This window comes from Triturus cristatus, chromosome 10, assembly GCF_964204655.1.
Source record: "Triturus cristatus chromosome 10, aTriCri1.1, whole genome shotgun sequence".
NCBI lineage: Eukaryota > Metazoa > Chordata > Amphibia > Caudata > Salamandridae > Triturus > Triturus cristatus.
The window spans coordinates 161,120,665-161,136,212 of NC_140593.1; the positions used below are offsets into that span (position 1 = coordinate 161,120,665).

Genomic DNA, 15,548 nt, shown 5'->3' on the forward strand with positions numbered 1-15,548 from the left:
CCATTTTTACCCACCAGCAGCTCAATGTTTGTGCTCATAAGAAAGTAGTGTGATCTTATAATCATTCCTTCAGGCCCTGAATGAGACGTGCTGTGGTGTGACGGATGCTCTTAAGGGTGCCAGTGAGGAGTATGAGAGGCCAAGGTGCAGGGCTTTAGTGCCATCCAGATCCAAGAGTACAAGGTTTTAAACTGCAAATCTGAAGTTGCTTTCTGAAATAAACAGTTTCACTTTCATCAGAAGAGAGAACTGGTACCAGGCCATCTGTTTTTTTTTTTGGCAATGTGTTCCTTGAGTGAGAAGTTGGATTCCAGGGTAAGCCCAAGGGACTAGGCATTCAGTGAAAGTTGGGACTGGATGCCTTCAAAGTTCATACCATCGAGCCAGACAAACTGTTTCTTGTTCTTGGCAAAACCACACCCCTCAAGTTGCACTATATAAAGTGCCTTGAAAAAAAAGTGAGTGAGATACACTTTAACAATCAAGTTCTCTTCCTAGTACTAGTGAACCTATGCCATCTATCGTCCTTGCTACTTTCAAGAGGATTAATGGTCCTGAACACACACACTTATGGAGCTTTGCAGCCCTTTTAAAGCACCTTTCAGAGCATTACACTGTGCAAAATAGGGAAATGTATCATTGCATGGACATCAATGGCTTGTTCTACTTGAGATGCATTATCACACAAACACATTGCAATCCTGAAATGTCATGCATAGGCAATCTGAAAACCTGGCAGCTATGGATTATATTTCACATATAGCCCATCTAAAACATGACAGCTGGGGTGTACTTTTATACTGGTCATTAACTTCTGTCTCTGTAGTTGGTTGGTACATTAAACACAGTGACTGTCGGCAGTGCCAATGCTAGTCTGAAGTGTCTGCAGCCATAAGAAGCGCAGTCTTTCCCCAGCCTCAGCGGATTCAGCTAGGACTGGAGCGCCGGAGGAAGCCCAGGGAAGTGACACCTAAGGCTTGGAGCAGTACCACTAACAGCCTGCTGTTCTTGCAGTGTATACTCTTCTCAAATACTGTATCAAACCTGGTCCCAGACAATTCTGGGACTTAGGTTCCTGTTTTCCTGCAGGAATTCTGGGGGAAATCAAAATTATGAGCAGTCCATTCCTTGCTCAAAACACCTGCTGGATATGCTCATGACAACTTGTCGGAGAAGTAAAAGTCACCAGCCCACAACGACAATTCATTATGGGTGTGTCATAGCTCAGTTAAGCCTTCTTCCCTTTTCCAGGATATGGGCAGACATCTGTCTTTCTCATACTGGAACACGGATACCTAAAACAAAGTTTTTCCAAGCCAGAGGAATGATGGAAAGAAGATAGGCTTACAGGTCACACATTTTTCTACTTCAGTCTTAGAGTTAGTCCTGTCAGTACCAGGGCTGTACTTGGATTCGGCTTCTGACAGGAAGATGTTCTAATGCCACAGAATGGGTTCCAATCTTATGGTGCTGGTAAAAATGCAGGTTTAGTGTACTTATGAGTGCCTCTATCATCAGTGAAATCTTGAACAATGTTGTATGTATGGTAGGATTCAGTTCTTGGCACTAGTCTTTCTACGCCTATTAAAAGCACAAAACATAACATGGTGCAGCTAATTCGATCACTAGACAACCCAGAAGTTCTCAGGCATATGATTTAGAGAGTGCAGAGAAGGAAGAGCCTGTAAAGTTTAGAATGTTCGGAGAAGTCTGTTGGGGAGAGGTTTGTGGTGGGGGGCTGCTCCTAAATAGGTGGGGCACACCATTGGCAACGATGTGCTTACCTGACTTTAATGATCAGCATTTCTGCCCGGACACTATTCAGACAAACAAATAATCCACGGTGCAGGCAGGTGAAGATACTGGCCGGTTTCAACCATTTTCCAACTGGAAGCATGCTTGAATGTCCTTAGAGAACATTTGATACTGCTCTAGAACATATGCCCACAGGCATGTGAAACTATTGAAGAAAAGGCATGAAAGGGAACAAATTCTGTAGTATGCCACAGGACACCTCTGCATGAAAGACTTGTTGGCTGCAAATGGCAAGTGAGAAAAATCAATTTCAAAGCAGAGCAAGTGATTTCACACAATACTTAATTCTACTTGGTAAAATGTCTTGGTCTATGGTGTAGTGTGTCTGATACACCAAGGAGTATGAGAACTGTATTATTTTCATACAAGAGCAGTAGCAGCTTTTTTCTGTAGCTTCGCCAGGACTGCTTCAGTGCTCATCACTCACCTCAACCCAGAGCCAACGTAATGAAGTATGAGATTTGAATTACACTCGGACAACTGTCTCATAACTTACCTTTCCATGATTTTGCTGGGTAAGTGTGGGATGAAGGTTGGCTGGTCTTTGGTCAGAATACAAAGGAAAGCAAATGTTTGTCTGATCTTTCACATGATGAATCTATGCTTCGGGGAAGAGCAACTACTTCATGCATGCCACCATAGATGGTTTCCCAGGCACACAGCATGGCTTTGTCCCTTGTCCCAACCTCGAGACATCATCTTTGGTCATTGGTTGGAACCAGGAAAAAAATTAGTTCATAGGTGGGGTGAAGGGGTCAACTCAATTTCCAGTCACCGTTAACCATCATCGTACCATCAGCAAAGTTAGCCTCAGGAATCGCTGGAAATAGAGTTAAGGAGTTTGCTGTTTTGGCATTAAAGAAGAAAAGGTCGTCACCACAATGGTGGTATATCATGATATCCTGACTGATGCGGAGGATTTGTTCACTCGACTTATAGCTTCACTTATTCGATTGGCGAGGTAGGCCTTTTTGGTTCTCTGAATGACTTTGTTGAAATTCCTCCTATGCCTCTTGCTGATAATCTTATACATGTCGGACCTTGTCTTTTGCCATTAGTACTCAAGATTATGCCAGGTGTGTTTAAGTTCACCTAGCTCATTAAAATATGTTGGTGCCCTTGATGCTGGCCTTTAGTTTTCTGCTTTGACGATGAGGAATTTTGTCCATAATGAATGAAATGTTATGATAAATGTTATCCAATAGGGCCTCTGGCAGAGAGACATTCAGGGAGAATTACTTTTGAGGAGCACATGGTTTCGAACTCTTCAACGCTCACATTTTTGAAGTGCCTGACTATGTTAGTTCAGGGGTCCGGCTGCTAGTAACAGTGGGCAGATGCAGCACATTTTTTAAGATAAGTGATAAGTTACTAGTTTGAGCATGACTGTGGGTGTATTGACAAGTCAAACGTGTGGCCTGCCGTATAAGAGATGCCAAGGCCTCCGTGAGAACTTTCTGAGCTTTCATTTGAAGGTAGAGGTTCGGTTTGACTAAATCCTACGAGAACAAGTAGCTATGATCCGAGTGTTATCACTGCATAGAGTGTTCCATGTGCAAAATCCCAAAAGAATTGCTGGTACTGCTTGGAACCTGACCTAACAGATTACATTCATCACGTATGCAGCAGTTCCAAGCAGACAAAACGATGTTGTTTCAGCAACATAATACGTGTGGATACGATTTGTTAGATACGATTTGTTAGATTTACTATGTATAAAAGGATCAAAACATCAACCACTTGGGCCACTAACTCGAGAAATGTATACGCCCCGTTAGTCTTCGGTGTTTTATCACATTTTTTGCATACTCAGTTGCTGATAAAATTAATTTATTTGATACCATATCAGTAGCCTGCTCTTGCATTATCCAATGAGAGCCATCCGCAAGCTTTCCTAATGAGATGGCATGGAGTACTCCTTTCCAAAAACTGTAGAGACATTTGTTAAAGTTAATTACTCAGAGTGCTTGTTTTTGCTCATCTGTATCCAGGTTTCTTCAGGTAAATACAGTTGCCCTTTTGTATTTGCTCTATTTATGAGCTTCTGTATAAAATGAAGCACGAGTTACTGAAACCGAAACAGACCACATCCCTTGCTCTCCCAGAACAAACGCTTTGGCAATAGGAAACAAATTTGAAGTTCCTGGATTACGTAAGCTTAGGAGCTCAATTCCCAAAAATATAAAAACGATTCTTTTCTCAGGAATCACTTTATAGGGAAGAGCAAGCAAGAGGTCTGCATATCACTGCCTCAAGCTCTTCTGTCAATCAGTGGTTTAAAGAATGTCACTAAGTTAATACCTGTGTTTTTTAACAATATCCTAACCTTAACTTGGGTGAACGGGTTGACTAGCCCCTGTCTGGGGGTTGCAATCGGACAAAATTGGATTCTCTCCAGAAATTTCAACCATCCACATTCAAAAGACTGGGTGATGAGGGCTATTAGTAGTCCATGAAGCGCCTCCACAGAAGACTCCGACGTAAAATATTTTCAGCAGTGGTGCAGATAAAGCACCAGATTTGACATTTATATTCATAGCCTGCACTTCATGGTTACCAAATTGTAGGGCGAAGGGCACTATTCCAGGCATTCCATAATGTATTCATAAACTACATGAATGAAATTTCTCACTCTGGAAAACTAGTCAGAGGCATTCCCATTTTTATAGGGTTGTCATGGATAAAAACACAACAATGAAATCCAGATATGAAAGTTTTTGGTTTAATTTTTACTGAAAGAAAATGTTCGACCAGAGGGTACATTTTAGACATGGAAATGCTCAAAGGAATCTATGAACACCTGGAATTTTTAAACGCTTCATCTGGATTCTTTGTACATTTCTAAAAAGGTCAGAAAATGCTCTCCAAACAAAGGAGAAACCGCACAAGAGCATCAATGCGATTTAAATTTGATGTTTAATTAGCCTGCTTCATTTTAATGCTCATAAGTAACTTGGATTTTATTGTAGTACCAGTACAATTTTTTTTTTGATCCACGTTTTATTCAGACCTCAGCAAAAAAAGTAAAAACTTAGTTGAGTGATCCATGCAGAGGGTCTCGCAAGAGGTATTTATGTAGTGATTAAAGTCAACTGGAGCTCAGAAATGCATCTTGAGCCATTGTGTGAGAATAGTGTGAGAAAGTAAGGGCCATATGCCAGCCATTCATTTCTTTCCAGTAATCCGCTCATCAATATTTAGGGAACGTTCCGGCAACTTCACTGTAGTATACATGCTGCTCTGCATCAAATTAGACATAGTTAAATCACATTCTGCCAACACATCAAAATACAAACGAACTAATAGAAAATAAGAAACTTAGATGGTAAAGATGACCATCAAACACGTAAAACATGGCCTGGAAGTAAGAAGCAACTATTAAAGAGCTCAACCATGAAGAGTTCAAGAGATTCCAAAGCTACTAAGGTTCCCCTGGTCTCTTCAGATACTACCATCTTCTTGAATGTTGGCTTCCCAAAATATCCATATATGCATATGGCCTCCTACACCTTGGAGTGAGCACCAATGATAAGAAGCCTGGATAACATCAGTTGTCCTCATGTTGCCCCTGTAAGATGTCTACTCAAATGCGAGAGTTGCTGGTGGATGGCCACCTTGTTCCTTTTTTTTTTTAGCTTGGACTATACAACTTGTGGGTAGAATCAAATTTGTTAGAGTCTAACTTCTCAGCAGACCCAGTCTACAGTATTGGAAGTGATCTCATGTTGTAGGCACATCAGCACAGTCCTTGCCGTTAGGTATCTACGAGATAAGGGCTTTTTAAGTATCATCCATTAAATGTGATCTCTGAAACGTTCTGGGGGTTGACATAGAAGTTACATCCTCTTTATAGACTCTCGATCCAACCCTTCATCTTATGTACCACTAAAATGTGGGAAATAGAAAACGGATCACAGCGTGGCTATGGCAACTTGAGTCAAAACAAGCTCCATACACGTATTCTCTACACCCACTAAACAGTACACACATGCAACATCCATTTCCCATATGAATAGGAGAAGAGCGTGCATGCATCGGAATGGCAGGCCAATTTAAAAATATGAGCGAGGCCGGCAAACTCACTAGCAAGCAACAAATAAAAAGGTCTGTCCTACTACCAGAATCGTACTGCCTACCCTACTGTCAAGGCTTCTACAGCCCATTGAGAAGATAGTTTTCATGCTAATCAAGAGGAGGGTGCACTTGGTAGGTCCTTCTAACCACAAGGTCTCAATCCAGGTGGCATAAGGTACCTCCAAGCCCATACACACAATTGTTGTGAACTCTGAGGCGGGGATTAAAGAAATACAGCTTGCTTTTGTGAACTTTACTGCCTCGACAATTTTAAAACAAATAGAAAGGTGTTTCAACCAATTTACAGACAAACAATTATAGGAAAATGAGATATTTTATGTTGAAAAACTCATTTTTTGACACGGTTGTAAAACGTTGTTGATCAGTCGTCTCAGAAAAATGTCATCAGCAGCCAATTGAAAACATGGGTATTGTGAAATCAGAGGACTCCCTGAGCGGCCACAATGAAGGCATCAATGAAATAAATCGCACAAAAAAATGCTATTCTTGCTCAGGAGAGTTATGGAAGCACTCCTAGAGGCACGAAGCGCCGTACTCTGGGATAAGCTACTGTACAGTATTCTTAACTTACTGGCCCAATGATGTTAGGCGTAGGGATAAAAACCAATAGCAAAGTGAGAAACACCCACTTTGGTGAAAGTTCCATTTGATGAAGAAGAGGATCCATTTGATGAAGAAGAGGAACCAGAACATCCTTTTTGCCATGGTACTCCTAGTATTCACGAAAGCTCCTACCTAATGTAGACAGACAGAAAACCCCGGTATAATGAGAAGAAAATATAAAAACATTGGTTGGAGACACATCTTGTCCAAACCCCACTTCATTTTTTCAAAGAATCAGGAGTTAAAAACAGGTCAGTAGTATATATCCATGAGCTCCAGCACAAGGGCCACATATCATGTACACTCTTAAGAATATCTAAGAGATGCAAAAGTGTTGCAAATGAGAAAAAAGATTTTGCTCAGACATGTGTCCCAGAGAGTGGTCCACTCCTTAACAAACACACAGCCAGAATGAAAGAGAAAAAGCAGTAGAGAGAAATGAAAAGAGAAGAATGGGAGTAAGAATAAAGGAGAAACATAGGGAGGTAGAGGAGGCGTATTGTGAAGGGGGGTAATGCGATATGCCCAAGGCTACAACTTACAGGCAGCCTTTGCCCGAAAGGTTTGCAGAGCGTGCGACTGATAGTCTGCACAGTCGGATAGGTCTGTAACGACTATCACTGTATTTTCCTGTCGAGAAAGGATGAACATTCTGTGGATTGGAATATTGCCGACAACTCTTTCCAGCCAGACAATGGCATTCCAGAGGTCTGGACAGATCCAGGCCATTCAGTGTGTCCCTAAATGTAGCAAGATGCATCTATTGATATAATCAAGAAAGAGGAAAACACTGGTTACGCTCCTTCCCGCATTCTCTTATAATACTGGGGCAAGATTCACTGAGACCAACCACCACTGCATCCCAGAAGTCCAATAGCAATTGGATCAAAGTCGTGCATTCCTAAGAACTGAGTTCTAAGAGCTACAGCATATATTTTGACAACAAATGCCATGTTACCAGGGAAACAGTAACAACCGGTCATGAGTGTGATATTACAGCCCCTATCATTAATCAAAAACACCTACCACGCACCCTAAACTGGCAATCAGCAACCGGCCAAAGGCAGACTGACAATGTAGCAGGTTAAAGAGTGGAAGCACCAGCTTGACAGGCACCTCCCGGACGATCAGGCCCACTACATACATTACAAAATGGGTACCTATGAAATTAATTTTCTAGAACAGAAAGCGGAGGAGAATTATCAGATAAAATTATACACATGTTCTACAACAGTCTTGCACAACAATCAAGCGAATGCTGCCACCATGAATTGACAAAAATCATTCAATGTTCCACAAAGATGGAGAACAACGCTTCCATCCTGAACCAAAGCTACTAGAACAATAGAAACTTAGAAAACACCTTAGGGCCAGGCCCTCAAACTTAAAGAAAAACACAAATCTCCATTAGTGGAGGAGAGATCTATGTACCGAACAGGGAAGATCACATCCTTAAATTACATAGGTGAATGTTCTCTGAAGGGAGGAATCTGAAGCAATGCTCCCCTTCTTAGCAAAGACTAAACTAGAGTCTCAGTTTACAATCCATTCCACTTCCAGATGTGGGAGTCTGAAGAGCCCGCACTTTTGAGACAGAAAGAGTTAAGGTTAGTATTCACAGAACCAACACTGCAAACACTGCAGGGGAACAATTTCAAAGGAAAAGCGGAAATCCAAGTTTCAAGAACAAAACCTAAAACTTGGCATTCAACCAGCTGCAGATATGAGGTATTTACTGGCAAAATGCTTGAAACTCATTACACTGCAGAATAAAGAGCTGCAATGTTCCGGTGAAAAATGCCATTCTAGTCATTCTGGATAACATCCCAACACTCTTTAAAAAAAAAAAAGAGTATTTTTATTTGCTCTTACAGACTGTGATTCTGGCTTTTGTTCTTGTTTGTGCTGTACACAGACTAAAATAAAACACACAGAATTAATGCATTCTGCCATTGAAAAGATCAGAAAAAGATTCCGTGATTGTCTGGAGTCACACAAGAGCATCGAAAAAAACTATAAACACTGCAAAAAGAAATGGTAATATTAGGAAAAGCATAGCAAGTGAACTCCGATGGGCAGACTGTATGCCAGAAGCCCTCACAAGCTGTTTTTGGGATAAATGCTTTGAATTTGAGCCAAGGCCATCCAAGATGCCGCACAATTCCATGAAAAGAAACAGGAAACAAACGCTGAAACCACTTAACCTAACATACTGACACATTTCTGGTAAAGAAAAGAATGTGTGATTTGGAGCAGCATGACTAAATAAGAATTTAAGGAACATGTCCCCAAAAACCGCTTTAAGATGTTAGTAGTAAATGATTCTTTTGTAGACACAGCCAAGCCAGATTTGACATTACTGGATTGGAAAGGTGCAAAAAGAAAATGAGGGAAGATCTATAATACATATAGTATGTACGTACCGACCCAACCTTCACAATTACAATGATTTCCTTCGAGGGGACTGGGAAATGCACGAGACAAGATGGAGAGACACTGATATGGGAGCTACCATTGCATAGAGACTTTGTTTCAACAGATAGTTTCAGAAACACTGGTGCTTGACCAGAGCCTTAGAAACAGACTTTCCTGCGTATAACTGTTGGGGGATCTCTGTCTCAGGTGTAGGTTCCTTGGGTCACTCTCCCCTCACCACTGGATTTCTAAGGGTCTGCCTTTGCTAATCACATGAATTCCACCATCATGAATAGCTACTTGACAAAGAGTAGCACGAACAACTGATGTGGTCAATTGCTTCTGAAAGGGGGGGTGGGGGTGGGGGGGGAAGGAATATTTCACTTGTTGTAGCTCATATGCCCCCAGCAAACGTCATTTCCTGGCAGTAGTCATTGGAAATATATCATATGATCAGGGGCATCACGCAACAAATGTAATTCTGCATGGCTTTCATCAAGTCTTTAGACCCAGCAGGGGATCCAAGGCTACTCTTCATGAAGCACTCTTGTAGCTTTAAGGGGTTGATCACTCCTCATACACATCAGACTATAAAATCACCAACTAGCACTTGGTCTCAATTGGTCACAAGTACACTGTACCTTTAAGACTCTAATCTTTCCTGAACACTGCTCTCAATAGGGCAAAAGAAGCAACTTATCCTCTGATGCAAGAGGTTCTTCAAGTTACTCACTTTCTACAGGTGCCCCGTCTGCATCCTGGACAATATGAAGCACATCGTTCAACCGTCTAAATACATTTATGCTCATGACAAACAGATTTACTTTAAGATTAGCTACATGGTCTCTAACTCAGATTGATGCTCGAATGCTCCGCCACACAGTAAAAGATGTAATGCTACCACATCTTCACCTCTTCTGCTAAGCAACTAGTTTTACAATTTAATTCCTTAAACCAAATAACGCCGCCAGAACTGAACCCTTAAAGACAAAAACTAAGAAGCTGCATTCCAGGACAGGAAGCTCAGGTAAATCAATGCACCCTCACTAGGGATTGGTTTGACGTCAAGTTGTCTTATACCGCACGGTTACTGTAAAGTTGCTTGCTTGTCATAGGTCATTAATTTCTAACAGAATTATAAACAAAAAGTGTCCTCAATAATTGTTTCTCACGTCTGTTAGTAATAAAATCCTCAGTGTCTTTATTTACTTTTTCAAAGTGAAATGGTTTATTATTTATAAAAATCCGTTCATAAGTTCATGTTTTACCTGCCAGCTTTTGGGAATGTGCTTCATAAGGGACCTCCGTTTAACCTATTATTTAAACCTTGCGTTGTTTTATCTCCCTGTGAATTTCAGCGTTACTTAGTATTGGCCAGACCTCCTAGTCTACCACCAGTTTTTGACCACCACTCTGTTGAGAGGTTGGAAACTCAATGGGTCCACTTCACCTTTCATCGAGCTGGGGATTATCAAATAAGTGCAACTGAGCTAAATTCCAATATACATATTAAATGTCAATAGCACCAAGACATCCTTGTGTTTGAACTTATGCTCGACAAGTACGCCCGTCATGTTTTTATGATACTTCAATATCTGCTTTTACATCTCAAGATTACCAAGATTCGGTGGAATATTCAGTAATGAACTATATACTGAAATTGCCACCTCAGTGTCAAGCGCTCATTTCTAAAGCAGGATTACACGTGGTGTAATCCCACCAAAGTGAAAAATCAGAATGTTCTGGCTACATACGTATGGTTCAAGAAGTCTTTCTCTCAGTCTAGGCAAGCACATTAGGTAAGCTTGTAAATCTGTGAACTGGCTCCCAATCACCTATAGTTCACAGTTTAATGTACACCAACCAACATTCAACTCCTCCTCTGGACAAGCCTCTGCCGACCTCAAAGTCCTTATAAATATCCAAGGTTTCTGCATAGTCCTCCGTATTGTTGGCCTGATTTTCCAAGTGCTTTGCTACAGGTGTATTAATATGTGGTCATAGAAGCCCCATTATGAAACTCTTTACAATTACATTTTTGAAGTTTTGCCAAAATTTGAAGATGATCTAGCCATTGTGGACCCACACGTCAGCCTTGAGAACATCTCTGATGGCTTACAACCAAGTACACTAATGTGTGCAAAAGAAAGGGAAAACAATCTGCAAGAAAGGTGAAAAATGCAGATACGTGATAGCCCCTCCAGTGGCAACGGAGGAATTGTCAACCAGAACAACTTAAATATTAGATCTACAAAACAATACTTTGTTGATAACAAAACACTTGACATATTCTCTGTGGCATCGGACAATGAAAAAGCCTCACTAATTTATAGCTTAAAATCCCTACATTTAAAATTTTAACTTAATTTTTCGAAATTACTTCGGAGGGTTCTCATTCTGGTTTCACAATTCCACCGTCTGTTAGTTCCATTTCATGCTCACAATGTAGTCCTCTGTCTTGCATCTTCTATTGGCCATCTGTAACGCACTATAAACAATATGGAAATAAAGAACTAGATAGAAGTTTCTATAAGGGCTAGCAGTGCTGCTGGAGGTGGTAGAATCTAAATGGCTCAATGGGCCTAGGTGTTTTATCTAGCACAACTGAGGAGGAGGGAGTATTTAAAACCACTGACAGATACTCACAGATTGCTGCTGCACCTTTAATGCACTCACCACCCACAATATTTTCTGAATTCCTCTTTGCTTTCTCAATTTTTGTACTAAGAGTCTCAAAGTCCCCATCAGATGCAAAGGGGTCTGATCACGTGAGTAACAAAGTGAAGAAGCTCCGGGACAAATATGCTCCGCCTCCATCTGCCCATCATGTTATTTCCGACCTGTGGTCTTCTCGTTCGAGCTACAGTCACCGGAAGCCCCTCATTTTCAAGTTATCCTTTCCTTCTCCACCTTCCACTCCCCGATAAAAAACATTCACACACTTTTTTTCTAATATACCTAAAACCTAATTTTAACATTTTTAAAATTAGATGAGGTCATCTTCAGGAAAATAGTGGCGCTCTTAGAATGCATAAACAAGGGAAGAGTAAAGGGTGCAGAACTGCCACGGTCCGTGCAGGTAATCGCGGTGGGGCGGTGGAGCCGTGTAAAGGGGGATTTCGAGGGACGATGCGGAGGGAAAATTAATTATTTATTTGATTTTCCCTCTGTATCGTCTCCCGAAAACCCCCGTACTCGGCCCCACCACTGTAACCTGCAGGGACCGCAGCTGGTGCAGGAGGTAAAAAGGTAAAACATGACAGGAGGAACTTCGAGAAAGAATGAAAAGAAAATTACGGAGAAGTGCAATAAGCCTATCACATGGTCAGCAGCAAAAATAACAAAATAACTCGGATTTGGGAACTATGTCCATCTACACTTGTCAGCACCCAGAAACGATAGCGCCACACTTGAATGGATCAAAAGCAGAAATGCTTGCACTTGCAACACTTCTCCTTAGGCATCTGAGTTGAACTCTAGGATACAATGGTCAGTTTATTTTTCACCTTGACATAAGTGTGACTACTAGAGCTTACTGCCACAGAACATTCTTATAGGCACTGTGTGGGTAAACTGAATTCCATGTTTTCCCTCTTGCTCACAATCCTGTTTTGCCCAATTCCAAGTGTTCCAGATTATTGGCAGATAAGTAAACTGTGGAACAGAAAGTAAAGCGAGTAGCCCAGGATCAGAATAGCAATTGAGATTTTCTTCAATTTCTCCTGGTACTATACCAATGAAGACTTATGTTCTAGGTGGTCCAGAATATCTGGGACAGTAGCTTGCCTCTCTAATTACAATTTGCAAAGATGAGCAGGACTCAGAAATGACATCCCCCAGTGTGTAGGCGGGAGAGGATTTCACCAGACAAGGTATGGATTGAAGCCACACCAATGAGATGCATCTTAACTCATCGGTTGCACTCCAATTTCAACTCTTCTCAGCCAATAGCAAAGATCATTGTACCATTTGGAGAGCATCCTCCTCAATCAAGTCTTCATGTATGAATGCTTACCATGCAGAAATCAGGACGATTATAGAGCAAACTAGAATCCAAAAGGTTAGTGGTCCCTAATAGCAATCAAAGCAATGCTCATATTCAAATGGTTCTGCACTAGCACCCTCTGCGCCACTGTTTTATGGTAATCTTCGCAATCAATTCTTTCAGTAAATAAGCTATTTTGGTATATCATTGCTTTCATTTTTATAATGGACAAGTGGCCATTTTGATATTACTATACCCTAGATTGCTAAAGATTCCCGGGTTTCCCTTGCTCTTACAATACTATGGAGCAAATTAAGCCGCACAGTAACATTCTATTGGAATACCTTTTCCTTCCGATGTGAAAGTTGAAGAATGAACCGGTTCAGTAAAGTCTCATCTGCTCATTTTCAGTGGATGAAATTCCAAACTAGGGGGGTTTCCTTAACGATCACAAACTGTGGGCCACATCAATGTACGTTCCATGCACGGATTGCCACCTCAGAACTTCTTTGCCTCACTGCCAGTTGAGAGCTGTGTTGCTTCACGGACATCACAACGCAGTTGCATCTTACTTGCCAGAAGGAAGGTTGCTTTCAGTCAGGTGCGTCTGTTCATCGACTTGATCCCTGCGAATAGTGAGGTACTTTTGCTTAGTGACCTATTGCTGGAAACCAAGTGCCTTGAAGCCCTACAGAGCAGTGATTAAGTTTCACAATTCAGGAGGCAAAGACAAATTCATAAGCTAAACTTGAAAGCTCTCCGGGGGTGAAACCTTTTCTTTTTTTTTTTTTTTAAATCTGTTTTTATTGTTTTAGACAAGAACATTCTTTGGCATTTGACATGAGAGGTAAGCAGGAATTCTTAAACATGTGCAGGGGGATCACCCCGTACCGGGGCCAGTAACCACTATATCATGATATGTATTCAAACCAAACTGTGATCGCTGCCCACTTCGGAGCCAGCTGCAGTCTCTTGGGCAGTTCCGGTGCAGTCACATAAGAAGTGGCAGTAGTGACCGTGCGTCAACCAGGCTCTGTGCCTGTACGCGGATGCCGCCCGCCCCGTTCAGGTATTGAAAACAGGCAAATTACCCACAATCCCAAAGGTTATACATAACAAGAACTTCAACAATGGCAGCATGAACTAAACGTACATATGTATTACCCCCCAGCCCACCATTAGTTCCCCACCACTCCATCCCCCCCCGGGGAGCGCTTGTGTGTGCGTGCGTGCGCCTCAGCCGTGACCATCCCTATGCAAGTGTGGGCGCCGCGGCGCTGGATGAAGGTAGGCAGGGGGCCTATCATCCCGGCAGTAGAGCAGCCCCCGGTCCGCCCCCACCCACGCCGGCACTGTCGGCCACCTCCTGTGACCCCGCGCAACCTTCCGCGCCTAAGCGTCTAAGCTCCCCCAGTAACTGCCTCCAGCGGTCCGCCATGGGTTCCCTCCGCAGGCCCAGTGTTTCCTCCCTCCGGATAGCGGTCCCCTCTGCCCCGGCCCATGCCTGAAATGAGGCGCTCCAAGCCTGCACGTGCGGCGGTTCATGCGCTTTCCACTGCTTCGTGATGAGGCGTGCCGCTACTACTAGCCCTAGGTCTAGGAATCGGGGGGGGGGGTGAAACCTTTTCTTGAAACCTTGAGTAACTGCCACGATCAGTATCAGTGGTGTCCAGCACACAGTGGGATGTTGGTAAAGAATCCAGAACTGTCCGACTGAGTGGCACATGGCCTGTGGTAACTTCATAGGCAAGATGAAGGCTTCTTTTATACAGTTCTTTTTTAGTTTCTATTTATTTTCACTTTGGCCAGAAACATAAGGAAGAAGAAAGTATAGGAAGTGTATCTGATATTAAGTTGGTGTACCATAGCCACATTTCACCATCCAAGGACTCTTGTAGTGCAAGTAGGGTATGTTAGAAAATCACTCTGTTAATGTCAGTTTCGATTTACATTCATCACACTGTAAAAAGTAACAGCTTCTTCAGTCTGTACTAGGGGTAGGAGAATCACTGTGTTCATGCTTATTCAATTTCACCATCATCACACAGTAACAAGATCTGAGAACTGTGACAGTAGGAAGGCTTAGGAAATCGATTTGTCAGCGTTCCTTTTATGTTTGCATTCATCACACTAAGAAGTAAAAACACCTAAGAAGTGTTAAAGGGGTAGACCTAGGTAATCATTGTGTTAGTGCTGGTCCAGGTTCAGATTCATCATACTAGACTGTGGCAAGGGCAGGGAATCACTGTGTTGTGGGGTTTGATCAGATCACAAGTTTGGCCAATCCAAGCTGCCCAATGGACCCCGCACTACAGGTTGCAAGCTTCAAGGCTTGGAGGGGGGGGGAAGGGTTTGCTGTCTTTTGTGTTTCTTGGCTCCTCCTAGAGTAAGGGGTGATCCGCAGGCAGGATGAATGCCAACAACTTGTAGCCTTGCACCATTCCCATTGCGACATCGATGGAAGCAGCCATGAGGCGCCAGAGCTTCCTGAAAACAACTGGATTGCTAACCTTGTAATGACTATGGCTGGCAACCATGCAGGAAGAAAGAACGGCTGCCTGCTCATCTTTCTTTGAGGGGGACGGGTATGCCCAGAAGTGGTCCCTGTGCTCTCCATGCCACTGGAATCAAGCTA

General features: G+C 42.4%; 1 protein-coding gene across 3 annotated transcripts in view; it reads right to left on the reverse strand.

Moving 5' to 3' along the window:
• Positions 1-15,548, reverse strand: part of CLCN5 (Cl-/H+ antiporter 5) — a 365,957-nt gene that overhangs the window by 320,661 nt on the left and 29,748 nt on the right. Inside the window, exon 3 of one of the 3 annotated variants that reach the window (XM_085630719.1) lies at positions 13,258-13,539. The exons of the other annotated variants lie outside the window; for them this stretch is intronic. The gene's annotated coding sequence lies outside the window, so the exon portion shown is untranslated. The remainder of the gene's footprint in view (positions 1-13,257; positions 13,540-15,548) is intronic. 3 annotated transcript variants of the gene reach the window in all.